This window comes from Telopea speciosissima, chromosome 8 (genome assembly GCF_018873765.1).
Source record: "Telopea speciosissima isolate NSW1024214 ecotype Mountain lineage chromosome 8, Tspe_v1, whole genome shotgun sequence".
Taxonomy (NCBI): domain Eukaryota; kingdom Viridiplantae; phylum Streptophyta; class Magnoliopsida; order Proteales; family Proteaceae; genus Telopea; species Telopea speciosissima.
In genome coordinates, this window is record NC_057923.1 from 29,175,758 (window position 1) to 29,190,801 (window position 15,044).

Consider the following 15,044-nt stretch of genomic DNA (forward strand, 5'->3'; position numbering starts at 1 on the left):
TAGACATGCAGCCCTGGCTGGAGACATCAGGGACCTAGACTTCATTAAGGACCTGGCATGGCATGAGACCAGGATAATGAAAGAGCTACTGGAGCGATGCAATGAGTTCGATAACATGGCCGAAGTATCACAAGCCCGAAAGAAAGTGATCGAAGCTAAACTGCAAGAGAATAAGATTAGCACAGGAAGATCGCGGAGAAAGCAAACAGACTAAAATTGGGCGTCGACAGGAGAAAAGTGATCGTCGATCGAAAAAAATTGAGTGTCGCCCAAAGAGGACTGATCGAGCTAGAAGCCCCGACTACACTCCCCTGAACACCACAAGGTCAGATCTCTATGCAGATTTAAGACCGTGGCTTGCTCCATTGGCCGCTACCCATGCTTACATGACCAGAGAACCGAAATCCAAACAAGTACTGTCTCTTCCACAAAGACACAGGATATGACACAGAAGAGTGCATTCAACTGAAGAGGGAGATTAAACAACTTATCAAAGCAGGGAACCTGAACAAGTATGTAAAGGGAGGTCATGAGGGCCATTTGGGTGAAGGAGGTAGAGATCATGATCGGGGAAGAGAGGAGCCGCAATGAGAGGAGAGGAGAACACGGGGACAGAGGCCGCCATGAAGAAAGAAGGGATGCTCCAGGAGTAGGCAATACCAGAGGAGCCCCAATCCTTACTATAGTGGGGGGACCAGGACAGGAGTCTACAAGAAATATAAAAGCCCATGCTCAGTTCATAGGGTAACTGAGATGCCGAATAAAGTAGCCATGACAGAAACGGTAATCTCCTTCTCAAATGCCGACCTAGAAGTTGTGAGCGTACCGCATGAAGATGCCCTCGTGGTGCAGGTGGAGATAGCCAATCGAGCTGTGCATAGGATGCTAGTTGATACCGGAGCGTCTGTAGACGTAATCTCACTGGAAGCCTACAGGCAGTTCGGGTTCAGTGATGATAAGCTCAAGCCTGAAGCAACCTACCTCTATGGGTTCTCAAGAGCCTCCTCTTCCATTAGAGGAACAATCGAATTTCCAGTCACCTTCGGAGACCACCCTCGGCAAGTTACGATCATGGTTACCTTCATGGTAGTAAGGCCAGTCGTATCCTTTAATGTCATCCTAGGATGACCAACGCTAACTGCCCTGAAGAGAATAGTATCACTGATACACCTAAAGATGAAGTTCCCAACAGAGAATGGCATTGGAAAGATCAAGGGGGACCAGAAGAAAGCTAGGGAGTGTTATGCACTATTTCTCAAGAAGAATAACGGCAACACTCGGGGGATGGCTCTATGCATAGAGAACCTTATTAGCGATCAGAGGGATGAGCTCACAGAACAAAGAGGAAAGCTCATATAAGACCTCGTCCCATTCCCTCTTAGCGAGGATGAAACCACCAAGATAGTGCAGGTTGGATCGTTGCTAGACGAAGAACAGAAAGGTAAGTTGGGGCAAATCTTGAAGGAGAACTCAGATGTCTTTGCATGGTCGGCCTCTGACATGCCAGACATACCTTGGCACATTGCCGAACATAGGCTGCACGTGGATTCAACTAAGAAGCTAGTCCAACAGAAGCGGAGGAATTTTACCCTCGATAGACAAGTTGCAATCAAAGAAGAGGTCATGAAGCTGAGTTGTTCGGGGTTCATCAGGGGGGAGAAATTCCCTACTTGGCTCATAAATGTCGTGATGGTTCCCAAACCAAACGACAAGTGGAGAATGTGTGTGGACTATACCGACCTAAACAAGGCATGTCCCAACGATGAATATACCCCTGCCAAGGATCTACTTTCTAATCAACGTGACCGCAGGTCATGAGATGTTAAGCTTTATGGATGTATACTCAGGTTACAACTAGATCCTCATGAAAGAAGAGGATGAGACCTACACGGCATTCAGGATAGATCAGGAGAACTACTATTATCGCGTCATGTCATTTGGGCTAAAGAATGCAGGAGTAACCTACCAAAGGATGGTCAACAAAATGTTTGAGGCACAGATCGGGCATAACATGGAAGTATACGTAGATGATATGCTTGTAAAAAGCATTAAGGCCGAAGATCATTTAGCCGATCTCAAAGAAGTGTTCGAGGTATTAAGGAAAAACCAGATGAAATTGAACCCGGCAAAGTGCACCTTCGGCATGACATCAGGAAAGTTTCTAGGCTTTATGGTTTCGGCTCGAGGCATAGAAGCTAATCCGGCAAAGATCAAGGCCATCCAAGAGATGTCGCCACCCCGAACAGTAAGAGAGGTGCAAAGGCTGAATGGAAGGATAACAGCCTTGACGAGGTTCATGTCGCGAGCTGAGGACAAGTGCCTGCCATTCTTTAAAACTTTGAAGGACCTAAGAAGCCCCAAAGACTTCACATGGACGGAAGAATGCCAGAGAGCCTTCGACGAATTAAAGAAATATATGGACAGTCCACCATTGCTGGGGAAACCAGAACCTAATAAGGAATTGTAGCTCTACTTGGCAGGAACCCCAGTAGCAGTATGTGTAGTATTACTAAGGAAGAAGGCAAACAACAGAAGCCCATCTACTACGTCAGCCACGTATTGATCGATGCAGAGACTAGGTGCACCAAGATAGAAAAGATAGCCTATGCCCTCGTGATCATGGCAAGGAAGCTAAGGCCATACTTCCAAGCCCATATGATCGTCGTACTCATAGACCTACCATTGAAGAAGGTGTTATATAAGCTAGACATATCAGGGCAACTGATCACTTGGGTGGTGGAGTTAAGCGAGTATGACATCAAGTTCCAACCTCGAAAGGTAATCAAAGGTCAGGCCTTAGCGGACTTCATCGTCAAATGCACTTTCTCGAAGATCAAGCCAAAAGAGGTAGGACATGAGGAGCATGATCGAGGATCCTGGGAGATGTTCGTAGACGGATCTAGTAATGCGGTAGGGAGCGGAGTTGATTGGGGATCGTGGGAGATGTTCATGGATGGATTGAGTAATACGACAGGGAGCGGGACTGGGTTCATGATTACCAGCCCTAAAGTTTTCTGGATTCAATATGCACTCTAGTTTACATTCCAAGCCTCTAACAATGAGGCAAAGTACGAGACATTACTTACCGGACTAAAAGTTTCAAGAACCAATCATGTCACTCAACTAGCCGTCCAAAGTGATTCCCAACTCATAGTAAACCATGTAAATAGGAAGTACGAGGAAAAGGATGAACACAGGGCGTCCAGCTTGACGTGTGCTCGAGATCTAGTAGTAGAGTTTGAGAAGTTCGAGATGGTTCGAGAAGGTTTGAGATTTATTGGGAAGGATCCTACATAATTTCCAAGCAGATAAGACCATAGACATATCGCTTGAAAACTTCAGGGGGTAAGAAGATAGATAGACCATGGAACTCTGAGCATCTGAAGAAGTTCTACCAGTGAATGATTAACCACAGTCATTTGAGTTTAGTTTAGTTTATTTCCATGTTTCAAAGATTTTTGAAGTTTTTTGAGGATTGAAGGTTTTGAAGTAATAAAAGTTCTTAGCTGCACTTCTCTATTGCCGAGCAAGTTCGCACAAGCACCAAGGCATATTGGCCACGAGGCTCTATGCCAACCAAGGCCTATCGGTCACGAGGCTCTATGCCAACCAAGGCCTTCGGCCACGGGGCTCTATGCCAACCAAGGCATATTGGCCACGAGGCTCTATGCCAACCAAGGCCTTCAGCCACAAGGCCCTATGCCAACCAAGGCATATCGACCATGAGGCTCTATGCCAACTAAGGCCTATCGGCCACGAGGCTCTATGCCAACCAAGGCCTATCGGCCATGAGGCACTATGCCACCAAGGCCTTTGGCCATGAGACAACAGACAATAGTAATTCGCAATACTTACAAGAAAAAAAGTAAGACTAAAGCACAAAGATTTAAGGTAAAGATAGTACTAAGATTCTGAAAGCAACCACAAGTACATGAAAAATAAAGTATCCTACGACATAAAAGAAAGAGATAACATGATAGCTCAAGAGGAGCAATAATGACAATGTCACGCTCGGGAAATGACACCCTCGAGGATGAAGGAGAAGGAGCCCTGGGAAGCTGAGGGGGAACTATTCTTGATGATTGAACCACCTTAACACCCTCCTCCGGACAAGGGTCATCTGCTACTATCTCATCGGTATCCGCAGCGGTAGAAGGAACATAGCTCTGAAACTCGATAAAATCATAACCAGGAGTTCTCCCGAGGACAAAGCCCACGATGTCGTTTATACCCATAGTATAAACCTCATCACTGTACGCGTAGAACCTATCCTCATAGGCTTGAGATACTCGAAAGTTAGCCACAGCTTGCTCACGGGCGTGGACAAGATCAACATCATGCTTCTGCCATAGGGCAAGTAGCTCATCCTCAAGGGCTTGGACCCTAGCAGATAAGTCTGTGGTCTTGGCCTCCAAGGTAACCTTCTGGGAAGATAATACATGAATCTCCTTGGCTATCTTCCTCTCTCGGATGGCACCCTCTTCACATACGGCTTTCTGCTCCAAGACGACCCTCTCCAAACTCCGTAGGCGCTGGGCATACTGAACATTCTGGAAGGCATACTTCTCAAAGCATATCATCGCCTCCGCAGTATGATAATGGACCTGCAACCAAATTAAAGTCAGCAAACCCCCAACATATAAAAATAGGAGATGAGAAAATAAAGAGGTGCAGACTCATAGAAGCCATATCTTCGTAGAGAGACTTCCTCATTTAAGAATCGCTCATCTCCTACAGGAGCTCACGGTCGAAAGGAAGCCAACCCTTGTCCACCCACTCTTGAGCAATCTCCTCGTTGGCCATGATGGAATCCCCATTGTGGATTTCCCATGGAAGGATCAAGGGAGAAGGGGTCGGTGGATCCTCACCAACACCTATAGAAGAAACCACCCCCTTACCTTTGGAGGGGGGGAACGACAGCACCAGAAATCGCAGGAGGAGAAGTGACAACGGGAGCCAGCCGAGGAAGCTTGAACACAAGAGAGCCCTTTCTTGTGCATCGAGGACCGGGACCACCCTTCCTCTTGGCACCCACAACTATGACTACCACAGGCGGGGAGGTCAGGAAATTGGCTGTTAGGGAAATACACATGGCCCTATACACTCCAAGTCATCTCCATGATGGCATGGGTATTTTGATGATAACAAATAAGACCATTCTTGGACTAATGCTTGTGTTCTAAGTGTTTTTAGATTTAAAGCATAGCACCAAGTGAGGGGGAGCATATACAAATATACAAGAGCGTACAAAAGAAGAACTGTGCTCAAAGTCTATTTTAGCCTTGGAAGCTAAAAGCATGTCTTGAAGATTGAAGATTTGAAGACCTTTTTAAATATACATTTGTAAATTTTTGAGTCACAATTGATGTAATGCACACACCACACATGCATCATTTTAGAATGACCTTAGGTGGCTATTTGACCCCTTACATATGTGACTAATTGGGTTTAAAACCCCCTAACCAAACTCTAATAGAGATGGACCTTTGTTTACACTCAAATTGCCCAATCCGGCATACCGGATTATTAGGAATCTCAGGAAAATAGGTCACAGTAGCTTGGTTAAGCAACCTAGATTAGGATCCAGCATACCGGATCTTGAGTACCTATAATTTGCCCTGATCCGGCATACTAGATTCCCATCCAGCATACCGGATCATTACTGGACTGTTATAAATTGACCGTTACTCCTGTGTTTTAAATGAAAATTAGGTGATCTGGCATACCGGATTCCCATCCAGTATATCGGATTATATATGGCTTGTGGAATCCGATTTTAATCTAGATTCCAAATTAATTCTAGCCTCTTTAGCTATAAATACCCTCTTGATTAAGGCTCTAAATACTACAATTAATAATTATCAATCACAATCAAGAGCCTCCAAGATCAAGTTTCTCCCAAGTGAGAATTTAAGCAATCCATCCAATGAAGATCAATCTCACTTAGCTCCCTTCATACATATTTGCATTCAAGCTTCATAGTTTGAAAGGTAGCACCTATTTTAATAAGGTTTGAGGTAATTCTAAATCCCTTAGTATTTCATTATTTACTTTGCATAAGTAGTTGTTGAGTTCTCTTGCTCGAAATCAAGAGAAGTTTGAGTCCTCTTGCTCATTAACTCAAGAGTAGTTTTTTGAGTCCTCTTACTCGTTTCTCAAGAGTAGTTGTACGAGTCCTCTTGTTCTTACTCAAGATTCTTATAGTGAAATTCTCTCTAAGTTGAGAGGAATGGACGTAAGCACGTGTTGGCCGAACCACTATAAATCTGTCTCTCTTTTAATTGCTGCTTGTCAATTGGTTATCTTTACTTGTTTATTTTTCACATAATTTTTTATTTTTCAACCTTCACCTATTCACCCCCCTTAGGTGAATTCACATTTGGTATCAGAGCGGGAGCTTAAGACCGTGATTTTTTAATCCAACTAAGTGCTTTAAGACTATGGGAACCTCTTCTAATCGCAAGTTTGAAGGTTATAATATTACCCGACCTCCCTTCTTTGAAGGAGAAGGATTCTCCAATTGGAAGAATCGGTTCAAGAACTTCGTGAGTGCTAACGACATTGACACATGAGAAGTTATTGAAAATAAACCAAATACCATAAACAAGCCCAAAGAAGAGTGGACCCCAGCTGAAAAAGCTAAAATGCAACTCAATTATGTATCTATAAGCTATCTTTAATGTGCCCTAGGAGAAAAGGAGTACAATAGGACATGCATATGTGACTCCGCTAAGGAGATGTTTGATAAGCTTATAGTGACCTATGAAGGTACTTCTGAAGTTAAGCAATCTAAGATTGATATGTTAGTAAATGAGTATGAGCTTTTTAAAATTAAAAATGATGAAGATATATATGCTATGTTTACTCGATTTACTAACATTGTGAACAAGCTGAAAGGTTTAGGAAAGACTTATTCTAATGGTCAGAATGTTTGAAAGATTTTGAGATCCCTCTCAAAGGAATGGAGACCCAAGACTACAGCAATAAGGGAGTCAAAGGACATCGACAAGCTAAGCTTGGATGAACTATTAGGATCACTTCAAACTCATGAGATGGAGCTCAAACAAGACACCAAGGAAGATGAGCCTAATGAACCAAAGAAGAAAGTTATTGCATTCAAAACCTATGACATCAGCGACGATGATGAAGAACTTTCGGATGATGAAATTGCCTATTTGTCGAAGAAATTCTCAAGATACTTGAAGAACAAGGGCAAAACCTCATTCAACAAGAGAAGATTTTTCAAGGACCAAAAAGGTAAGAACATTTCTAAGGATAACATTAACACTTCTTCAAAAGATATTGTGTGTTATGAATGTAGGAAACCTGGATATTTTAGAGGAGATTGCCCTAAAATAAAGAAATACAAGAAGGCCTACAAAGCTGAACACACCTTTGATTTAAGTGATGAAGAAGAAAATAATGAAGAATCACAAGAAGAAGAAGAACAAACAAATCTTGCTTTAATGGCTACTGAAGATGAAGAAACCTAAGATGAGGTAACTCCCACTTCTCATTCTCATAAAGATAAGGACTTTTTAGAATTGAAAGAAGCTTTTGAAGATTTATACCAAAGTAGCATAGAATTAGCTACTACTAAGAAAAATCTTCTAAAGGAGATAAACACCCTTAAAGACCAAAACACAACTCTAGCTTTTCAAGTTAATATCTTAGAAGAAGAAAAAAAGAAGCTGTGCAAAGCCTTAGAATCATTTACCAATGAAAAAAGAACTCTTGACATCTTGCTGTAAGAAGAAAGGTCACTCTATTGAGGAGTGCTACTTGAGAAAAAAAAGCCCTCAATTTAGCAAACCCAATCCTAAAGGGAAGACCACGGTTGTATGCAATAATTGCAACAAGAAGGGACACACTATTTGGGAATGCTATCATATGAAGCAACCTCTTTGCCCTCCTAGAAGACCCTTCAATAGTCAAACTCCTAAAAGATCTTTCAATGGCCAAAATAGGAAAAATCTACCACAGGCTCATAGACCATCCAATAACCAAGGTTCATATAGAATATCTCAAAACTAAAGACGTTGGAACCCTCAACCATACACAAGTTGGTATGGAAACCAAAAGGTAAATGGTCACCAAATGGTGTGGAGACAAGGAGGACTATATAATACTAACAATGGGACCCAACACTCAATGGGGACCAAAGTTTTATTAAACATTCTTATCTTGTAAGTAAGCAACATGGAATGATATATTGATAGTGGTTGCTTGAAGCATATGACATCCAACCCAAAGATATTTTCAAAACTCAAGAAACAAAAAGGAGGATGGGTGTCTTTCGGAGACAACAGCAAAGGAAGAATCATTAGAAATGGATCGACAAAATTTGGAGGTACAGTAATCTCTAACGTCAGTCTAGTTGAAAATTTTAAGTACAATTTACTTAGTGTAAGTCAACTATGCAATAATGGCTATTGTGTTAATTTTAATGCCTCCAAGTGTGAGATTAAAGATTCTGATGATAACATAATTCTTGAGGGTTGTAGGAAGAATAATGTCTATGTTTGCTCTTTTAATATCAACTCTCTTGATGCTTGTCTCATATCTAAATTTGATGATGCAACCCTGTGGCATAGGAAATTGGGACATATTAATCCTAAGATTATTAAATCCCTCTCTTCCAAAAACCTTGTGAGAAACCTTCCTAAGTTAAAATTTGATAAGCAACACTCTTGTGGAGCATGTCAAAGAAGTAAACTTACAAAAGTTTCTCATAAGACAATTAATTCTGTTGCCACCTCAAGACCTCTACAATTACTTCACTTAGACTTATTTGGATCTATACAAACTACAAGCCTAGGAGGTAAGAAGTATACATTTGTTATTGTAGATGATTACTCCCGATTCACATGGACTTTGTTTCTCAAGCACAAAAATGATGCTTTTGGAGAATTTGTAGCTCTTTACAAGAGAATACAAAATCAAAAGGGTTACTTGATCACTTCTATAAAAAGTGACCATGGAGGTGAATTTGATAATATAGAAGAATTTGATGAGTTTTGTCGAAAACAAGATATAACTCATAATTTCTCGGCCCCTAGAACACCACAATCAAATGGTGTGGTTGAAAGAAAGAATAGAACTTTTCAAGAAACGGCTAGGACAATGCTCAATGAGTATTCCTTGCCTAAATATCTTTGGGCTGAAGCTGTTCACACGGCTTGTTATGTGTTAAATCGGGTTTTGATAAGACCTATCTTGTTAAAGACTCCCTATGAACTATTTCATGACAAATTGCCTAAAGTTGATTACTTTAAAGTATTTGGTTGTGCTTGTTTCATTCTTAACATTAAGGATAACTTAGAAAAGTTTGAAAAAAAGGTTGATGGTGGTAAGTTCCTAGGCTACTCCACAAATAGTAGAGCATATAGAGTGTTTAATAAAAGAATACTAGTTGTGGAAGAGTCTATGAATGTTAGATTTGATGAACCTATGGCAAAAGAAAGGTATAAAGACCTAGAAGAAGATGATGAAGATGAAGTACTTGAAATTAGGAAAAGAGTTGAAAAAGTCACTCTAGATGAACCTAATGATTAAGTACATCAACTTCCTAAAGAGATTAAAACTGTCAAAGACCATCCCCTTAACCTTGTCATTGGAAACCTAGATAAAGGTGTACAAACTAGGAGTAAAATCCAAAATGTTTGTTCCAATGTGGCTTTCATATCTACCATTGAACCCAAGAACATTAAAGAAGAACTTTTGGATAGTAACTGGATAATGGCTATGCAAGAAGAACTTAACCAATTTGAAAGAAATCAAGTTTGGGACTTAGTGCCTAGACCCTCGACTTCCAAGATTATTGGAACTAGATGGATATTTAGAAATAAACTTGATGAAGATGGTAACATAACTAGAAACAAGGTTAGATTGGTTGCCCAAGGCTATAATCTACAGGAAGGCATCGACTTTGATGAGACCTATGCTCCTGTAGCTAGACTTGAATCTATTAGAATGTTGCTTGCATTTGCCTATCATAAGAATTTTAGGTTACATCAAATGGACATGAAGAGTGCATTTTTAAATGACTCCATCAATGAAGAAGTACATGTTATTCAACCACTTGGATTCGAAGACCCAAAATTTTTGGACCATATTTACAAGTTGAAGAAAGCCTTGTATGGCTTGAAACAAGCTCCGAGAGCATGGTACGACAGACTAAGTAAGTTTTTGATCGATGATGGTTTTACAATGGGTAAGATAGATACAACTCTTTTTGTGAAACATAAGAATAATGACATAATTATTGTTCAAATATATGTAGACGACATTATATTTGGATCTACAAATGAATCTCTATGTCATGATTTTAGTAAGAGTATGAGTAGTGAATTTGAGATGAGTCTTATGGGTGAACTGAATTTTCTTTTAGGACTTCAAATAAAACAGACCCCTAAAGGGATTTTCATTAGTCAGACTAAATATCTTAAGGAATTATTAAAGAAGTTTGACATCAATGGACAGAAGTCATCTAGTACTCCAATGAGTACATCTGTAACTTTGTCTAAGGATGAAGATGGAATCCCAGTTGACCCAACCAAATATAGAGGTATGATAGATAGTTTACTCTATCCAACGGCTAGTAGACCGGACATAATGTTCAGTATCTGTGCTTGTGCTAGGTTCCAAGCCAAACCTATGCAATCCCATTTAAGTACCGTGAAGAGAATCTTTAAGTACTTGAAAGGAACTCCAAGCATTGGCCTATGGTACCCTTTGGACAATGACTTTGACCTTATTAGCTTATCTGACACCGACTTTGCCGGTTGTCATGTTGATCATAAGAGTACAAGTGGATCTTGTTACTTTTTAGGATCATGTTTGGTTTTATGGTTTAGTAAGAAGCAAAACTCAGTTGCTCTATCTACCACCGAAGCTGAATATATCGCCGCAGGACAATGTTGTGCACAAGTGCTATGGATGAGGCAAATTCTCCAAGACTACGGAGTTAAGTTTGACACTTCCTCAATCCAATGTGATAACACAAGTGCAATTAACCTTAGCAAGAATCCAATTTTACACTCTCGAGCTAAGCATATTGACATTCGTCATCACTTTCTACGTAATATAGCTCAAAGAGGTGAAATCCGACTTGACTATATTGAGACCGAGAAGCAACTTGCGGACATCTTCACAAAACCTTTGAGTGAAGAAAGATTCTACTCTATTAGAAGAGACCTTGGCTTGTGTGACCCCCTTTGAATAACTGAAACATTTTTTTTCAAAATGCTGTTTTTCACTGGTTTTGCCTGAAACGGTAACTGGATCCTCAAATGGTATACCGGATCAGTGTTTCTGGCAGTTTTTTAACCGTTAATGCATGAAACGGTATACCGGATCCTCAAAAGGTATACCGGATTTTTAAATTTCTGCCCGTTTTATAGCTGTTGCAATGTATCTCAAGCCTATATAATGACCCCATTTTATCATTTTCTGAATCACTATTCACTTCACCATTATTCTCTTATCTCAATCTATCTAAAATCCTTGAAATTCTCTTTCTCTCTCCTCAACCCTCTCTTGTAAAATGAGTAGAAGAGGCAAGGATGTTTTACCTGAAGGGCAACAACCATCCAAAAGAAATAGAACCGGAAGCTCCTCGAGACAACCTTATGCTCCTTGAGAAGATCGTCTCTTTTGCTCTTCTGAATGTCGTGCATATTGGCCCCTTTATCTCTCTCGAAAAATTGAAGAAGGCCATGAAGTCGATACTTTCTCCTTCAATAGTATTCGATTTGAGGACATGTTCAAAGATATTGGTTGGGAGCCCCTTCTCAACATGGCTGAACCTTGCTATCCTCAATTAGTCAAATATTTCTACACCAACCTTTATTTCAACGGGGCGGAAGATTCTTTGAAACTCCACTCAAATGTGAAGAGTGTTCACATAGAGCTTTCCATTTTCGACTTTGCTCGCCATCTTGGACTCTCTTGTGATGGACCTCGCATCTTTTGGACTCCTAAAAGCACCATCTTTAGGGACTTCATCAACCATGAAGAATTCTATTCCTCCATCTTAAGGATTTATGATCCTCAGGCGGCAAAAGTGGTAACTGGAAGACTTCGCCTCATTCCCCATGTTGTTTTCTATATTATTCAACATAACCTTATTCCTCAGGGAGGCAATCGAAACAAGTGTCTCACTCCTCCAGCCTACCTTACTTACTGTGTTTACACCAATACACCTACCTGCCTTCCATACTTCATCGTGAGGTACATGGAATCTTGTGCTCACCCCCAAAAGCACACCAATCTACCCTATGGGAGACTTCTCACTCATCTCTTTCGAGTTTTTGATATTGATCTCATTAGAGAAGAAGAATCCATCGTGACTTTTCAACACATCACTCGTAATAGCTTTCATACAATTGCTATTCCTCCTCCCTCCGATGTATTTATTGAAGAAGACGAAGAACTGGATGAGAATGTGCCCCCTCCTTGTCAAGCTCAAGAAGGCATTCCAGCATCCTTATAAGAATGGGTGTCAAGCATTGATGAGTACATGGACGAAGCAAATACTCATATCATGGAACTTGAATTTGGTCAACAATGGATTTAAGATGATGTGGCATCCCTCTACGATGATGTGAGGACCGGATTTGACAACTTGAATGTGCGCCAAGACAAAATTCTTAATGCAATTCATTCCCTTGCTTTCAATCTTGGCCATCTCTCTCTTGACACACCGGTAGCCACTCCTCAAGGAGTTCGACCACCTTTTACCGGTGCTTCAAGCTCCATTCCTCCTCTTCCACCCTTTGATCCTACTACTTGATGTATGGTACCCCTCTTTTTGATAATGCCAAAGGGGGAGAAGTATTGGCTTGAAATAGATTGTAATGGAACTATTACTTGTTTTTATGCTTATTGTCTTAGTGTAATAAACGTGCTTTGATTAATGATATTGCTCTTGTTCTATACATTGTTATTTGCTCCATTTTTTATGGATTATTTGTCATCATCAAAAAGGGGGAGATTGTTAGGGAAGTACACATGGCCCTATACACTCCAAGTCATCTCCATGATGATATGGGTATTTTGATGATAACAAATAGGACCATTCTTGGACTAATGCTCATGTTCTAAGTGTTTTTAGATTTAAAGCATAGCACCAAGTGAGGGGGAGCGTATACAAATATATAAGAGCGTACATAAGAAGAACTGTGCTCAAAATTTGTTTTAGCCTTGGAAGCTAAAAGCATGTCTCGAAGATTGAAGATTTGAAGACCTTTTTAAATATACATTTGTAAATTTTTGAGTCACAATTGATGTAATGCACACACCACGCATGCATCATTTTAGAATGACCTTAGGTGGCTATTTGACCCCTTACATATGTGACTAATTGGGTTTAAAACCCCCAAACCAAACTCTAACAGAGATGGACCTTTATTTACATTGAAATTGCCCAATCCGGCATACCAATTCCAGATCCGGCATACCGGATTATTAGGAATCTCAGGAAAACAGGTCATAGTAGCTTGGTTAAGCAAGCTAGATTAGGATCCAGCATACCGGATCCTGAGTACCTGCAATTTGCCCTGATACGGTATACCGGATTCCCATCCAGTATACCGGATCATTACTGGACTGTTATAAATTGACCGTTACTCTTGTGTTTTAAATGGAAATTAGGTGATCCGGCATACCGGATTCCCATCCAGCATACCGGATTATATATGGCTTGTGGAATCCGATTCTAATCTAGATTCCAAATTAATTCTAGCCTCTTTAGCAATAAATACCCTCTTGATTAAGGCTCTAAACACTACAATTAATAATTATCAATCACAATCAAGAGCCTCCAAGATCAAGTTTCTCCCAAGTGAGAATTTAAGCAATCCATCCAACGAAGATCAATCTCACTTAGCTCCCTTCATACATATTTGCATTAAAGCTTCATAGTTTGAAAGGTAGCACCTATTTTACTAAGGTTTGAGGTAATTCTAAACCCCTTAGTATTTCATTATTTACTTTGCATAAGTAGTTGTTGAGTTCTCTTGCTCGGAATCAAGAGAAGTTTGAGTCCTCTTGCTCATTAACTCAAGAGTAGTTTTTTGAGTCCTCTTGCTCGTTTCTCAAGAGTAGTTGTACGAGTCCCTTTGCTCTTACTCAAGATTCTTATAGTGAAATTCTCTCTAAGTTGAGAGGAGTGGACGTAGGCATGTGTTGGCCGAACCACTATAAGTCTTTGTGTCTCTCTTTTAATTGTTGCTTGTCAATTGGTTATCTTTACTTGTTTATTTTCTGCATAATTTTTTTTTCCAACCTTTACCTATTCACCCCCCCTCTAGGTGAATTCACATTGGCAACATCAGCATCCCCCGTCACGACAGGAATAGAGGAGACATCCCTACAAGGATGCGAGGCCTTGGGGGCCACCTTCAGAGCTGCCTTCTTCTTCGCGGCATTGGCACAAAAATGATTGCGGTTGGGTTGAAGATTCACTGGAAACAGGAGCATAAAAAGAAATTGAGTTAGCATCAAGACAAACAAAAAGAGAATCAAAGCATTGATAAAAGACCAAACCAAGAACTCACCGAGACTCAACTTCCAAAGGAACAGAGAGGCTTTCGACTCCAACTGGCAAGCGTCAAACTTGTTACCCTTCAGGAACCAAGTGAGAGACTCAGTCTAAAAATCATTGAGGTCCAGTGAACGGTTCACACTCTTCAGCTCAATCGCCCTCCAATGGGTTTGAAGTGGGCATTGAGGGATCGTGACAAAGAAAAATCGATCTCTCCAATGCTTAACTGAGTTAGGGATCCTCTCGACGAAGTCGAAGTTGGTAAAGGGACCCTTGAGGGGACGATGGAAAAAATGGTACCACTCATCTCCCCTCCTCAACATATAATACGAGAAGAAAGGAACAGTAGCGGTATGACCCAGCCGAGTAAAGAACACAGAGAAGCCCAGGATGATCCTCCAGGAGTTGTGTAACACCTGCCCGGGGGTGAGATGCCAATGGTTTAACACCAACTTGGCAAACTTAAGGATAGGGAAGCAAAGGCCAAGGGTGAATGAAA